Genomic DNA, 16082 nt, shown 5'->3' on the forward strand with positions numbered 1-16082 from the left:
TCCGCTGCTGACTGACAAAGTGAGAGATTGGTCTATTTACTATTAAGAAACCAATTTAGAGTGCTGAGGGGTTGCTACATCTCTGTTTACTGAGAAATAATATATAGCTCTCATGTTCATTTGTTGTGTAAACATGTCCTTGTTACTTGATCCCAAAAAAAGGCAACTGGCGATGCTGTTACTGTATGGGAAGGCTTGGTTGCACAAGAGCATTTGCTCACTTTGATACTGTGAAATGAAAAGTCAATCTAAAGCATACTGTGGGTAAAAAGAGTAGTAGTTCCTAACTAAGCCATGAAACCTGTTTTCCAAAGTAAGAGAGTTTAATAATTAGAGGAAGAAAAGAGCTAGCTCATGAAGTCCACTGAGGGATTTTTTTATTGTCAATTGATTTTTGAGAGCCCTGTTCAGACAACCCGATCGAGGTGCTGAACTGTAGTCCTTATAACTACTATGAGGCCAAAGCTCAGAAAGCTTTGCAGCTTTGCAGAAGTAGTGGCAACCTAGCAGGTGGCTAACTCACTTTATCAACAAGCTCTAGGTCTTGGCTCCATATACAGTCAACAGAAAAACATTCCCAGTGCCTCCGGGGCAAGGCACCCCATGCAAGAGTTGTCTTGCAAGACTGCTTAGGCAGCTAGGAAACAGTCAAAATACAGCCCCAAGACACTTTGATGAAGTTTGGCAATAAGCTTCAACTACAAGAAATTGTACTCATTATTGTGAAAATCCCTGCGAAAAGTCAGGTATGTGGCAAACCCTGGGACTGGGTCATGTTATTGACACCAAGTTACAGCAGGTACAAAATGACTGGATCCAAAGAATGAGAATCACATACATGCCAGTGTTACAGAATCAGCAATGTTTTAGCTGAGCATCGATTTTGTGGACTCCCATAGAATACCCAAATATCGTTATAGAGCAATGCCTATAAGAATATTAGACTTAGACTGCCTCCTTCTCCTATCATCTAATGCCTTTGTGTAAATCACTCAGTGTCAGTTCGTATATGGAAGCACCTTATCTTTGGAGTCTCCACCTTCCTGAGCATTCAGAGGTCTTGGCAGTAAGACTTTGAATCACTACCACATCTGTCAACAGTGACAGTGTGCTCATTAATATTATTGAATATTAATTATCTTTGAGCACTTGAAAGAAATCATTAGAAAACTCTTAACGAGTGTAAGGACAGGGTCCTGGAAGTATGCAATGCAGAAGGCTGTAAGCAGGTGACTTCTGAAACTTTGGATTCCTGGGAGCTAGTTTTAAACTTTCTATGTTAGTGTGACATGAATCACACCCTGACTATAAAAGAAGCCTGTGATGGTTCATACAGATTGGGTCTTCAAGTTTATAGCTGCTTGAGTTAGGGCAGGTAAGGAACCCCATTTCCCCCTGGCCATTCCACTAGTTCCACAGATTCGGGGTTGGGTGAAACATCTCGGAATAACAGCTCCACTGCCATATTTTGAATTCCTGTCCATACTTTTAAACTCTCTTTTTAAAGATGTTGGTAAAGTTTGTTATTCTATGTAGACAGCCAACAGAGTACCTTCAGTTATTTAAGTCATGCATGGGATAGACTTGGGATAGAGTTTAGATGATGTACATAGCTCTTGTCAGCCATTTGCAGAATGAATTCTCTCCCCATCTCTGCATACTTTCCCAGCATTTCTGACATGAAATATGCAGCATAACAACATCTAGACATTTTATTTGCACACACTGGACCACAAAAACATAAGAATGCTGTGAAGGCACATATCCAGACAGGTCCTGATATAGGATCACAGTGTGGTTCCTTTCTCTGTTCTCTATCACTATGCACTGTAATCTAGTTCAGATTAAGGTTGGAAGGGAGCCTGTGATACAGCTTCTAAAAGGGAGATCTTGAAGCAAAGAAAGGTTTGTCCTTACAAAGTTACACATTCTGCCTGAGAATGCTGAAATAATGGAAACCACCTAATGCCTTACTCCTTATGGGGCAGCAGTCATCATGTAAAAAATACAGATTTCACTAAGTATTGCGCTATTCCAAATGTGTTATTCAGTGCCCTGGGTGTGGATGGAAGAAACTATGGGATTGACAATGTTGATTTTATTGACTATGGATTTGGGAAAGTTTCAAATTTCAGGGCTTGATCTTGCAGCCAGTTGCTAATTAGCCATTGGCACTAATGCATTGTGTACATAAGGAAAGCAAGACCTGGCCATAGGTGTGCAAAGTTTCAGTGTTGAATACAGTAGGAGGAAGATATTTATAAGCAATATATGTGTAGACCTAGTGACACAAGAATACTGGTGTAAGATAACAGAACCTGCAATCAATATACTGCATTGCAGCTAAAACCGTAGTTTTTGTCTTAATGATGCTGAACAAGGATCTAAGCACCCGTGGTGGTACTAATTAAAAGAATAGAGCCAACATGATGGGAAGCATCACTGAGAAAAGTAGTTCAAGGACTTCCCCCTTCCCACTTTTTGTTTCCCAATTTTTCAATTTTTGTCAGAGCTCCTACTCAATAGATGTTGCAAGTTCTTCTCTGAAGAGAGAGTAATGAAAAAAAAACATCCAAGAGATCTTCTTAAAAAGGAAGTTAACCACTTTTTTTTTTTTTTAATTTTATTTTATCTACATTCAGCATCTTTGCACAATAAGGACTTGGGATGATGGGAAGTACATGGGGCAGAGCCATGGCATATTCTTATTCTTTTACAAAAGGCTCTATAAAAGCAGTTACGAAATCTATTTCATGCAGTGATAGTAGCTCCCACAAATTGAATAGTCTTTGTTAGGCCTGCCTCTCAAACACACTGTTCACATTACCACCAGGCTTGCCCTTGAATACTTGTGCTGTTGTCCATTTTCGTTTACTTGGGTAGGAGTTCTCTCTGCAGCATATCTCTGTGACTGAGCGTGCTTCCAGGAGCTTTGTCCTATGGACAGGTTTAACTCTTCTCACACAACTGTCTCTCCATTTCAAATGCCACATGGTACAAACCCGCTTTTTGTTGTCAACTCTTATTTTGAAGGATCCCTTATTTCCCATCCCCTCTTTTCTTTATCATATTCAGCAGAATCTCTTATGAACAGAGGAAAGTCTCCAGGACTAATTTTAGTTCTGTGCAATAGTCTGACTTATGTGTTGCTGTGCAACCGATTATTATTTATCATCTGCCGTTGTAAACCAGTAAATATTAACCAGTGTTCCTGATCCTACACGCTTTTTCAAAGAACTCAGTTTTTCCTGTAGGCAAGCTCTTTGAAGTTCACAAGTGAATGACTTGCTAGGGTCTTTTGTACGAAGAAATTAACATTAAAAATAGCAGAAGAAATTAAAAAAAAAAGAAAAAAAGAATCAGACTTGGTTTGTTAACATGTGTGTTACAGTCAAAAACTGAATACTTCAGCACTTGCAGTGCAGCATTGAACAATATGTATTTGTGACCATCTTCACTGCATTTTGCTGAAATGTTTCCACTCAGCTTTTAATAACAGTTTGTATTTCTTAACATCTGGATCAGATTTAACAATAATTACACATATTGAAAAGAGCTTGGGGTTTCACGGCTTGAGGGGGTGGGAAAGGTGGCTCTACTGAAAGTAGAGAAATGAACCTTGAGGCATTCAAAGGGAATCCCATTCATGACAATTTATCTCCTCCTTTACCTTAGTGAAATGGGGCTCTAAAATAAACCTGCCCAGTATTTTTGTCCAAGAATTTCAAAAGCAACGGGAGCAAGACTCGGTTACCAAAACTTAGGCATGTAGCACCATTTTAGACCCACTAAGATATTCTAACACCCTTACGGAGCTGTCAGACATGTCATCAGTAAGACCTGTGCCATTTTGCGGTGTTGGCTGGATACCGGGTGGAATACCCCAAGCGCTAGACACCTACATCTAGATAGCTGAGTCCCAGCAGATGCATATGTTGAGGCATCTGAGTTGAGCTCTAACACCTCATAAACTGAAGAGGGAGTTAAGACATGTAGCTCATCTCTGGACACCTACACTGTCTCAGGAGACACCTACAAGTAGGTGGCCAAATCTGAATTCCATGCTAAAAGTCTCCATGCATGTACACCAAAATACATGCTCTGAGTTATAGTACCTGATGGTCAGAAAACATCGAATATAAAGCCTCATTCAAGTATTCATGAGTAAGCACTGAAAATTAGTAATCACACTTGCAATTCTGGGCCGTAACACTTAAAAGGAGTTGCACAGCCATTACAACTTACCAGCAGTGATGACACAGAGTATATAAGAAAGACAGGAATGAGTCATGTGGAAAAGAAAAGGTAAAAAATGAGACTCAAAACTAGCAAGAACAGAAGTCATTCAAAACTGCGGTAGTCACCACTGAAAACAGAAATACTAAAAATACAGCAGCTACAATGCAATTGCCATTGATAACTGTGATGGGTGCTGATCTCCACCTGCTAGAGGAGCTAAACAGGTTATTGATTTAGTTACCGTTAAGATGAAAATTGAATACAAAATGTTGTCATGTGCAGGCAACATTTGATAGACTTTTATCATGTGCTAGGCAAAATAAATAAATAAATGAAGAGAGAGATTCTGGATAAAATCCTCTCCTCATGTAAATGGATTTTGTTCCTCTGCACTAAATGGAAATGCACTTAATTGCACTCAAAAGGAAGCCGATCCTTCCATCCTACACATATAGAAAAGACACTTTAATTCAAATTCTTTATATTACATAAATATTTCCATCACTGATGAGACTCTTCTGGGGCAGCTGACAAATTTATTTTGTCCATACCTAGTCACAATGATGGTTGTGGGGACATTATTGTAAAAGCAGACATCTAGGTTGATGTTTACTGGTTAAATGTAAATTTATAAAATTGAACTACTTTCTCTAGGCTTCTTTTATAACCAGTGGGGAAAATAAACATTTTTGGTTGCTATTTTTCTTATGCTAAAGTAGACTTCTAAGATAGGTCACATAAACTGCATCCTAGAAGTACCCATTTCTCTTCACCAATAACATAAACTTCAGGTGGGTAGCTCAAAAGTAAATGACAGCACTGCAGATGTCTGTGATTAGATGAGATTAATTCTGTCCCAAGAACAAGAAGAGATGCAGATTATGCTAATACTTCTTAGCAGCAATTGTCCACATTAAGAGGTACAGTCAACTGCAGATTAAAAAACAAGCTTAATGTACCTTTGATTCAAGCCCATAATAGTCTTGCTATTGCAATATTCCTTCTAGTGGGAAATAATATAGCAGTAATGATATACTGATATTTAATATGACAATTTATGACAAGATTTGAATACCAGTTCTGTAATGCCCCTATTAACATAACTTTCAGCATCACAGTTCATCATAAATGTCTACATTAAATATTCGGGGAACGGCATCTGTCTCATGTTGTAGAGAACTGCAGTAGGGATGTTTAGGTTGGTAGGGATAAAGATGTATGGGTGTGGGAGAACCAGAAGGAGCAAATGGCAAGAGAAGGGCTAGAAGATTGACACGTGCTGATGTCACTTAGATCAGGAGGTCATCAAGATGCCAGAACATCTGCATGTTTTTTTCTCAGCCTAGGAAATAAACGATAGTGAATAAAACCTGATGACTCATAGGTGGGACAGGACACAGAGACCAATCCCTGTCAATTTGTAGGGGAACAAAAAAGCTGTATCCAAAATCAGCAACCTAAGAAGAACCCAGAAGATGTGAAGAGGAACTGGCCTCTGTGTCACCACAGAGAACCCTGGTCTGCCTGTCTGCATACCAGCATCTTGGTGCTCCAATGGTAGACAGACTACTGGACACACACATCTTGGTGTGTGTACGTGTTTATGGAAATGTATGAAGGAATGAATGAGATCAATTTTGTTTTAAAATATAATCCCCTTTCCCCTAATGTCTCCCGCTAAAATCTGCTATGCTAGTGCTACAATGCTGCAGCACTGTTTCCTACAATATTCTTCTCTTCCAAGAAAGACCTCCTCCTCAGTCTAGACCTGCTGTTTTCTTTCATGTAACTGAATATCCAAAGGCAGGTGTTACCTCACACTACTATAACACTCATGACTTCGTGAACATTACACCAGATTTTTGGAGGCATAAGGAAATAAAGATTCCAGTCCTACTTAACTTTTAAAGTCAGACTAGCAGAATGATTAAACTCACAATTACATTTTTTAACCTGAGTGACACTTAGGAGAAAAGAGAAAAATGGACAATGACAAACCCTATCCTAGAAGGCACTGAATTATGTGAGACAGGGACGTTTAAAACTGGTTGTATTCCACAGCTTTGTGAATGAACAGGTTGAAATCTGGCACTTATTATAAGAAAGAAAAATGAATAGTTGGGGTATATTATTCATTCAAAAGAAAAAGAGCCAAGCCCTTTGCTGGCATAAATTGCCACAGCTCTTTTGATTTCAAACAAGAACTGATTTGCATCGGATGAACATCCAAGCCATGTTTTATAACATGCCTAATTTTGATTAATTGTTATTACAGTCCTAAACAGGATTTTTCATTGCTCAATTATTTTAGCACCATACATAAAAAGAAAACAAAAGGCCCTGCTGCTGAATATACCATACTCTCTAGACATAAGACAATTAATATTTTTTTTCTAATAATTTTAAAGTGCATTAGACTTGATGTTCTCAGTTGACTCGTCTATGAAACATAAGCAACTATACATACTAGACCTTTTCAGGTTAACTCAGCAATGCTGTCTGTCTTCAGTCTTCTGAGGTTCCTTTCACCAGTGTGTTGGATTGTCAGGAACGTTTCCTTCGCAGAAAATGCTAAATGAATACTTTAAATATCTGGACAGAACTGGGTATGGTTTCCTATACAGCCCATGAAGAGGCAGCTGTACGAGCCATCTGAAACACTCTTAAAATCATTGTAAAAAACTACAGAAGTATTATTCATGCAGCACTCTGGACTTTCATACTTCTATTACTTCTTCTTTTATTTACATATTATTCTAACTTAAAAGGAAAATAATAATAATAATAATAGTAATACAAATACCTATACTGAGTACTGTGCTCCCATGTGATACATGCTAGTTTTTTTCTTGACCTATTAGTGACGTTACGGACCATTCCCTTTCTGTCTGTACTATTGTAGGAACATATTGGGTGTTTGGGAGGCAAGGGAAGGGAAAGGAAGGGAAAAGGGTGGGAGGGAGGAAGGAAGGGAATCAGGGAGTGTGAAAGAAGGAGAAAAAGAGAAAAAAGGAAGGAAGGAAGGAAGGAAGGAAGGAAGGAAGGAAGGAAGGAAGGAAGGAAGGGAGGGAGGGAGGGAGGGAGGGAGGGAGGGAGGGAGGGAGGGAAATTTGAGATGAAGAAGGGGGAGAGGGAGGTAGGAAGGAAAATGGACAGTTACTTGTGGCTAGAGGAATCAACACATCAGATTGCATTGAGGAAAGGAGCTGAGTGAACTGCAGATCAAAGCACAAGTCAAGAGGCAGTTTCTTCAGTCAGTTCTCCTCTATGGCATGGAGTTCTCCTCTAGGCATGTTTACATCTAAAGTTCTTTTCTCTGATAAGTCTCTGACTGATTTCTGTTATTTTAACAGGTTTTTCTCAGTAGCTTCATTCTGAATACTTCAACATCCTTCACCTCATTTTACGTGGACTGATATACCTGACCCTACTACCTCAATTTAAAGCACATTTAGAATTATCTCACAAGTCATTTTTATTTTGTCTAGTGTTATGATCTTTTCAGACTTCATATGCCAATCAGTCTTGGGTTAAATTTGTACTTCGATGGAAAATCTTCTGAAAAAAAAAAATCTATAAAAAAAGCTAGCAGCGTTGGTTGTTTGGAACATAAGTGTATTCTCCGTGAGTAGGCAATCTCAATTTTACTGAAAGATGCTATAGAATTTGCTATAGGATTAAAAAATGCCATATAATTTTAAAGCTAGGCGGTAAGATTATTTGCCAGGGAGTCTTTGCCCTATTATGTTTTATGTCCCTGGCCCTTTCACACTGATAAACCCTGATTGATTCAAAATGGTCATATCAGAGGTTATTTGCCTCAGCAAGCTACCTATAAAATGTGATATGGTTCCAACATCAAGCTCTATTTTCAATCATAAACATGTATAGATGTTTGTAAATTTGGTCTTGCCATCTTGAACATACGGACAGCAAAATTCCATAGTGTGCACTACAGGAGCAGCTAGTTGAACCACACCAAATGAAAATCTATTCAATTTTCTTTCATGAAGTTGTACAAACCTAATATAATAATGATTATTGAAGGAGGCTCAGTACACAATGACTTACTCCTGTGGGCTATTAATCATTTCCCACACATCATCATGTAGATCTGTAGCCATTCTCTTTATCATCGAATAATTTGGGTTGGAAGAGACCTCAGGAGGTCTCTGGTCCAACCTTCTGCCCGAAGCTGGATCAGTTCTGAGGTCACACCAAATTGTGCCGGGCTTTATCCAGTCTGATCTGGAGACCTCCAAACACAAAGGCTGCACAACAACTCTGGGCAACCTGTGAACTCATTTCCACTTATGCCTGCTGCCTCTCATTTTCCCACCTTAACTATGGCTTTTATGTTGGCTTGTGTGCTGTCAAAGCTATGTCTTCATTCTTAAACTGTATTTATATTGGTGCACCTTAATGTCTGTAAAAAGACCTGGCGATGCTAACAAGATTATGCCCAAGTGCAAAAGCGTCTGTACCAGTCCTGTTGCAGGACTGCAGACTTTTCAGAGCCTCCTCTTTAAAAAAGGGAGAACAAACCTACTAAGTTAAAATGAAAACAAACAACAATGAATAACAGACAATTAGACGATTTCAACTTTTTAAAACAAACATATTTTCCGTAGGTTTCACTGAAATGAAAAGCAAAACAAAACAAAACCAACAGTAGCTTTATAATTTAACAAAGTTGGATATGTAAAAGAAACTGGAACAGCAGGTGTCCAAGCTGAATCTTGAGGGGCTTTATATGATGGAGTAATTATCCACCTAAACTTATATGAAATGTTATATTACCTCAGCAAAATGCCATATCAGTTTGCTAGCTTAGCCCACATATTTAAAGACAGAGATAGGCAAATAAATGAAAGCAAGATGGGAGACTGTGACATAAAAATAGAGAAAACAGGAGTCTAATATATATTGTCAGATAAAAGGAGCCTGAAGGGAGATGATAAAAACAGTTTAAATACCCTGAAGGAAGCAATATCAAGGAATGAAGAGAATTATTCACACTGTGTAGGAGAGCTAAGCGAACTTGTGTTTACCAGGGCCTGAAAGTTTAAAGCAAGAAAATATTTGGACAAGACAATATGAAAATTTTAGGAAAACAATTATGCATGACTGGGACACCAGCAGGGAGAATGCCACATTTCTTAAGTTTGTTGAGACCTTTGCTCTCCTGCTGGTCCCTTGAGTACAGCCAGTGGGGCTCTCGCCCTTCAGGTGTCCCCTCCCTCAATGGCAGGGTCCATCTGCTACAGTCCTGCCACCCACCTCCATCACCTTCGTTGGCTGGAGCTCGGTTCAACACAGTGTTGTTCTCTCACTGGTAGTGATAGCATTACCCAGAGCCCACCCAGGTCTCACCTATGACAACAATACCCAGAAGAGCCCAACTCTTTCAGAGACGGCTGTTTTAAAAGCATGAATGCTGTCGTGCATCTCCACGTGAAGGCTCTGGCCCATAATCTCACTGCAGACCCCAAGTGCAGACCAAAAGGCCTGGCGCTGAGGGCACGACGCCCACATCATGTGCATTTCAGGAGGCCTCCTTCAGGCTAGCCCCATCTCGTGCACGCTCACTACCAACTAAAACGTGTTAGGTGTGCTACTGGTGAACCTCTTCCAGTCTGGTTTCATCTGAGATGGTTCTGGTTTAGGTACTGGGAGACCACTCTGTGCTGCAAACCAAAGCATGGGGATGGTTGGGAGATTAATTTCCAAAGTGCACTCTCAATCCAAATTAAAATGCTAATGGAGATGAATCCAACTGTCAGAACTGCCATTCTATTCCAGACAATTGTCTCTTTACTCGCCTCTAGCTAGGTCAGAAAAATCTGGCTTCCTACCCAGCATGAAGTTGCTTTGTTTCTGCATTTTTACATTTGTATTGCTCACCCTTGCACTTCACATTTCTGAAGGGAGAACCATTTAGATCCATGATTTGCAAACTTTCTTACCTTGTAGAACCTCACTTTCTGTTTTTCATTGGAAATGGCCGTCCCTGTGTATCCCATTCAAACACTTGCCTTTCTCCAAGCCCCTAGGAAGAGGTACAAAGATCCTCAAAGACAGAGGCCTCATCCCTACTCATTCCTTTAGATAAACCACAGGAAAAGAATGGAGTCAATAATCAGCCTATGACAGCAATCCAGTACATTTTGACTTCAGGAGAGGTAACCATGCCTCTCCCAATGCTCCATTATTCCATTCCACTGCATCTCTCCCATGTGGTTCAAGATTAAATCAGAGTAATCATACAAGGGGAAGAAAATTCCGTGCATGTTACAATTAGATGAGAAAAAAAAATGTCCTTTTCAAAGCTCAGCATCTCAGCTCAGAAGACAACTTTGATTATAAAGACATTTTCTTAGTTATGATGACTCCATCTCAGCCAGAATCTGTTGCAATAATATGGAAGGTGACAGCGTAACCGAACAATAAAAGAAAATCAAGGTAGGCATTGTCTTTATTACTCCTTTACGCTGAAATATCTTCTGCAGGATAAATCAAGTGGATTTTACAAGCGGTGTGTTACAGCACAGATACATTTTTCATAGTTTTCATAGACATTTTTTCTGCATTAAGCAAACAACTGCCAAATAACAGCTAAACTGTGCTTTTGGAGTTGAGCCATCCCTCGAGCAGTTTTGCATGAATCACATTGTGTTTATTGGTAGCCTCGGACAAACAAGCAGTAGCCCTGTCAAATAACAACAGACATAATAAAATAGTTACGCCTCATTGCTTCTGGAAAAGAGGACATTGGTAATATAACCACATTCCTGCTCAATCTGCTGTTACACAGATGTTTCTGTCACCTCTAGACAGGATAGGCATCCTTTCCCAAATTATTTCCTAAGGAATGAGCCCCTGACCAACAGCAAGTAAATTAGGTATGATAGAGGTTACCTGGATCTAATTTCTTACCTTGACAAAGAATTCCTATGGAATTCAGACAAGCGGTGTTTTTTATTATTATTTTTAGTCTCTGTTCCCATGCATGATGCATGGAAATAGTTACTTACTTCAGCAAGTATTAGGAAAATGTACATTGTATATTCCAAGAGACCATGGCAAGAAGAGTCAGTTCAAGATCTTTCCCATGTGGGAACACTCTCATTGTTTTGAGAGATGCTATACACAGTAACACTGTTATAATAAAAAATACTGATTCATTATTGTAATTATCTTCCCTGGAATACATGGAAAAGATTATACCCGAGTAATATTTCATAATATTTTTCTTTGGAGCCTGAGAAATTGCTGGGATGTTGAAATACAATTGTCAGCATTCCTTTCCCAAATCAAGTCAGAACACACTGAATTTAGTGCAGCAGCACCACCTGTCGGCAAATTTCTTACAAAGTTATCTAAAATCCAATAGCAAATTATCACAGCAGACCATGAAATGAAATGCTATGATGCAACCTGCCAAGCGTATCCTCAAGTGTATCATCTTACTGCCAAGACTCAGATGTGCAACCAAGACCCACATCAAGGGGCAGTCGTATGGTCAGTGCCGCAGAGCTTTTCTTCCACTCCAACCATTCATTTATGGGAAGCCACATTTTCTTGAACCCAAATTTCATATTTTTTAAGCATAGTAATTTTGCAGCAGCAAAAATTGCCTAATTTGCACTGAAGCTTTGGATTAAAATAAGAGTAGTTCTTCAAAGTGAGTCTACAGAGAAAAGAGTGTTCCTGGAAGAGTCAAAGCCATCATAAGTGGCAAACAGTTTATCAAGCTGTCAGCAGTGTCAGTTCTGGCTGTGAAATACGAAAGAGCAGCAAATGTAAGGTTAACGAGTGATTATTACTTCAGGAAGAGTGGCATTCACATAACTGTGAAAACAGGGAAATCTCACAGTTCCTACTGATGAGATCGTTTTTCCAATGTGGAATAGTAATTGAAATTACTAGGAGATTGTAAGGAAAATACACACCTCATCACCTTAATCTCAGAAACAGGCTGTAGTGTGTAGATAAATATTTTGATCGCTGCTATAGTTTTATATAGGGATGTTTAGCAGTGATTGTGGCACACCGTAATAAAGGCAAATGACAAACTGAGGAAACTGCCATCAACCGCAGAGATCTGAGCAACAATCTGGGAAAAAAACAGACAAACCCCAAATTAAGAAAATATATTGTCAATCTAATCCCACATAATGTCATCATCTTTTACATTGAATGTGTCAGCTATTCTAGACCAGGAATCCATCCTCAGGCAGGCGCTGCTGTGCCCAGACTACATAGTGTGAGGTTCATATGTGCATAGTTGCCACTATAAATCCTTCAGGGCACTGGTCTCATTTAGAGCTCAACCTATGGTGCCGAGATAATCCTAAAGCAGTCATGGCCATCGTATCACTTTTTTTTTTACAGATGGGCATCCACCCAGAAGAGCCGCTCCACAGTCTCTGTGGTCTAAGGTCAGCATGCGATGCACTTAGGCCCACCAGGGTCTGTTCTCCAACAAGAATCTGAAGACAAGGACCTCTGGCTTCTCTTACACAAAAAATATTGATCATAGTATCATAGAATAATTCAGATTAAGCCCAACCATCAACCTGACCTAAAGAACCCCAGCACTAAGCCATGCCCCTTAGAGCCATGGCCACACACCTATTAAATATTTCCAGGGACATAAATAATGGGAGATAAATATCTCCAGCACCTCCCTGGGCAGCCTATGCCAATGCTTGATCACCCTCTCTTGTGAAGGAATTCTCCCTAACATCCAGTCTAAACCTCCCCTTTTAGTCACATCCTATCACTTGGCACCTGAGGAAAGAGACCGGCACCCTCCTCGCTGCAGCCTCCTTTCAGGCAGCTGTAGAGAGCAATGAGGCCTCCCCTGAGCCTCCTCTTCTCCAGACTAAACAGCCCAGTTTCCTCAGCCGCTCCTCATAACTCGTTTCCAGTCCCTTCACCAGCTTCACTGAATTTCCCTGCATGTGCTTGATCAACTCCACGTCCTTCTTGTGGTGAGGGGCCCAAAACTGAACACAGGCCTCGAGGTGCAGCCTCACCAGTGCCGTGCACAAGGGGACAATCACCTCCCTGATCCCGCTGGCCATACAATTTCTGATGCAGGCCAGAATACCGTTGGCCTTCTTACCCACCTGGGCACACCACTTGCTCCTGTTCAGCCAGCTGTCGACCAGCACCCCCAGGTCCTTTTCTGCCAGGCAGCTTTCCAGCCTCTCTTTCCCAAGCCCATACCACTGCACGGGGTTGTGGTGCCCCACGTGCAGCACCCAGCACTTACCTTGTTGGGTGTCACACAGCTGGACTCATCCCATCGATCCAACTATCCAGATCCCTCTGCTGAGCCTTCCTACCCTCAAGTAGATCAACACTCCACCCAACTTGGTATCATCCACAAGTGATACTTTTCATACTTTCTTCTAGACTTTTAGCAATGGATTACCCGCTCATACACCTTATGCAACAGCTCATTACTTTTATTATGGCTTTAGGCTTAAGCAGCTAATCACAGGACTATTCACATCATGCTTTGGAGAACTGTGAGTCCAGCCAGGCAGCCTGAATTACAAGTACCCTGGTTTTGCCAGTCCTACTTCTAATTACTCATGCTTGACAATACGATCAGTGTCAGCAGTTTCAGAGCTTAGTTTCTCATACTTGTTACATATGATCAATTGCACAGCTTTCCTCCTTCTTTTTAAAATTTCTCACTGACTGACACATCCATTTATTTACAGTTAAATAGACGCAGGCTACAGATTTCCCTTCCATCAGTGCTACAGCATAAAGGGAAATAGGAGCAGTGTGGAGGACAAGTAGCAGTTGGGCCTCCTCAAGCCTCGCTTGGTCTCTCGCTGTCAACAAGGGAGCAGAATTTCAAAGGGTTTGGCATAGGCTTTGCCTTCCTGAGCAAGTATCAAAACCAGATTGGAGAAATCAGTACAAAAGCGCCACTCCCTCCAGAGACTATAAGGATAGTTTAATGGTTGGTTTATGCTAGATGCCTAACCTTTTCATAGCTAAAGTTAGGCACAGTGAATTTTACCTTTTATATTTTTTTTTCTACTATTGTCTTTTCCACATCTTACTACAATAGGGTTTTCACTTCATTTCTACACTCTTCTTTCCCACTCTACAGAAGGTTGGTGCATCCCAGCCTCTTTGCAAGAAGGAGCAGTGCTCCCTGCACTCCAGATGGAAGCATTAGCTGCAAATAACTGCACTGACATTTTCTTCTCTGCCCTCTTACTCTCTCGCTCCAACCACATTAATAAGTCAGCAAGAGCAGGAAATAGAGACCAAGATGTTTCAGATGACTAATAGAGTTCAGATACCCCAATTAATTTGGTGCGCAACACAAGGCATCTTAAAAGAACCTCAATTTTCGAGCAAATAGTCATTCAGCACTGTATGAAGATAAAATAACATTCAGTAATCTCAACGGAGATGCCAAGTATCAATTTAAAGCAAATGGGAACATCCTTGGGTTTCATTAGAACTACGCAAAGACTTGGAGAAAAATGAATTATATATTATTTCTAAAACACTTGCTTGCACCTATCCAGCAATTCTGCTTTTGTACGATGTGCATTTGAAAGAAAGTGCACTGGCGTATTATGCTGAAGAAATTTGCAATGCATTTTTTAATAGTGTCGTCTTTTTCCTTCTATATTGTAAAGAAACAGAAGGATAATGTATTGCACGTACCAGTATGGATAAAAAAACAGAGCACTCTACTAACAGCATTTTTTTCCTTTACATCATCCTTCACCACTTCTCTTTGATTTCATATCATAATTTTGGTTCCCCAAAATTAACATTTTTTCTCCAACTTTTGAAGTGAAACAGTTACAGAGAACAGGTAGGTGTTATGACAATGATCTTGAAACAAGATTATACTATTTTTTGTTATTATTATTCAAATGTTTGTGTTTTCATTATGTAAGTTTGTTTTGGATTATGCCTATACCAGCTTCTGCCTCAACAGAGAAAGACAGGGATATTGGAAAAACTAATTTTACACTCAATTTTAACTTTGACAACTTTGGAACACCCAAGTTTTTGCCTAAAGCACCCCTTACCTGTGAATACGCTTTCTTTGCATGTGCAAAACAGATGTCTGAACTTCATGATTATCTATGTATCTTTGCATGCTTGCCACACTGTATACACATACACGTTCTTTTTAACCATGCTTCGTAGACCTGTATCAATATCCATATCTATACCTACCCATTATTTGTAACTCCTACAATCATTTGCTGCATTCTAAATAAGCTCAACCAATTTCTTCATCTCTGTAACTGTTGAGGCTCCGATACCACTACCACATACTGCCCTACACATGCTGCCATAATTTTGTATTTATAACATGAAGAACTGAAAATGGGGAGAGCAGCACGTTGAAATACCACTCTGTTGTTGTAATCTTTGGTGAGTGTTTTTCTCTGTCAGAACTTCAGCAGGAGGAGACTATGAAAGCTGCAGGCACTGTAAAAAGCTGCCAATTCTAAAAAGGCCGCTAGCTGCAAAATGTTAACAGCAGTAGGGCTTGCTTTGGGGCTCTTTCTTTTTCTTTGCTTTCTTCTGTTAAGTTCTGGCAGCTCTGGACTGCCTCCCTTATTAGCCAGGCAGTGAGACTGACGCTCTCTTGAGCTGATATTTCAGTTTACTGATAAATAGACCGAACACAAACACTATTTTTCTAGCTTATTTCATCGCTTTGAGTCTTCCTAATGTGACATTAAAACTCCACTCCCTCCATTTCCAAACTGCCCACTAAGTTAAAAAAGCACACGGAGTTACCATAGAAACCATTTCTAAGATACAGAACAATTTCTTAA

The sequence above is a fragment of the Anser cygnoides genome, chromosome 1, assembly GCF_040182565.1.
Source record: "Anser cygnoides isolate HZ-2024a breed goose chromosome 1, Taihu_goose_T2T_genome, whole genome shotgun sequence".
Classification (NCBI taxonomy): Eukaryota; Metazoa; Chordata; class Aves; order Anseriformes; family Anatidae; genus Anser; species Anser cygnoides.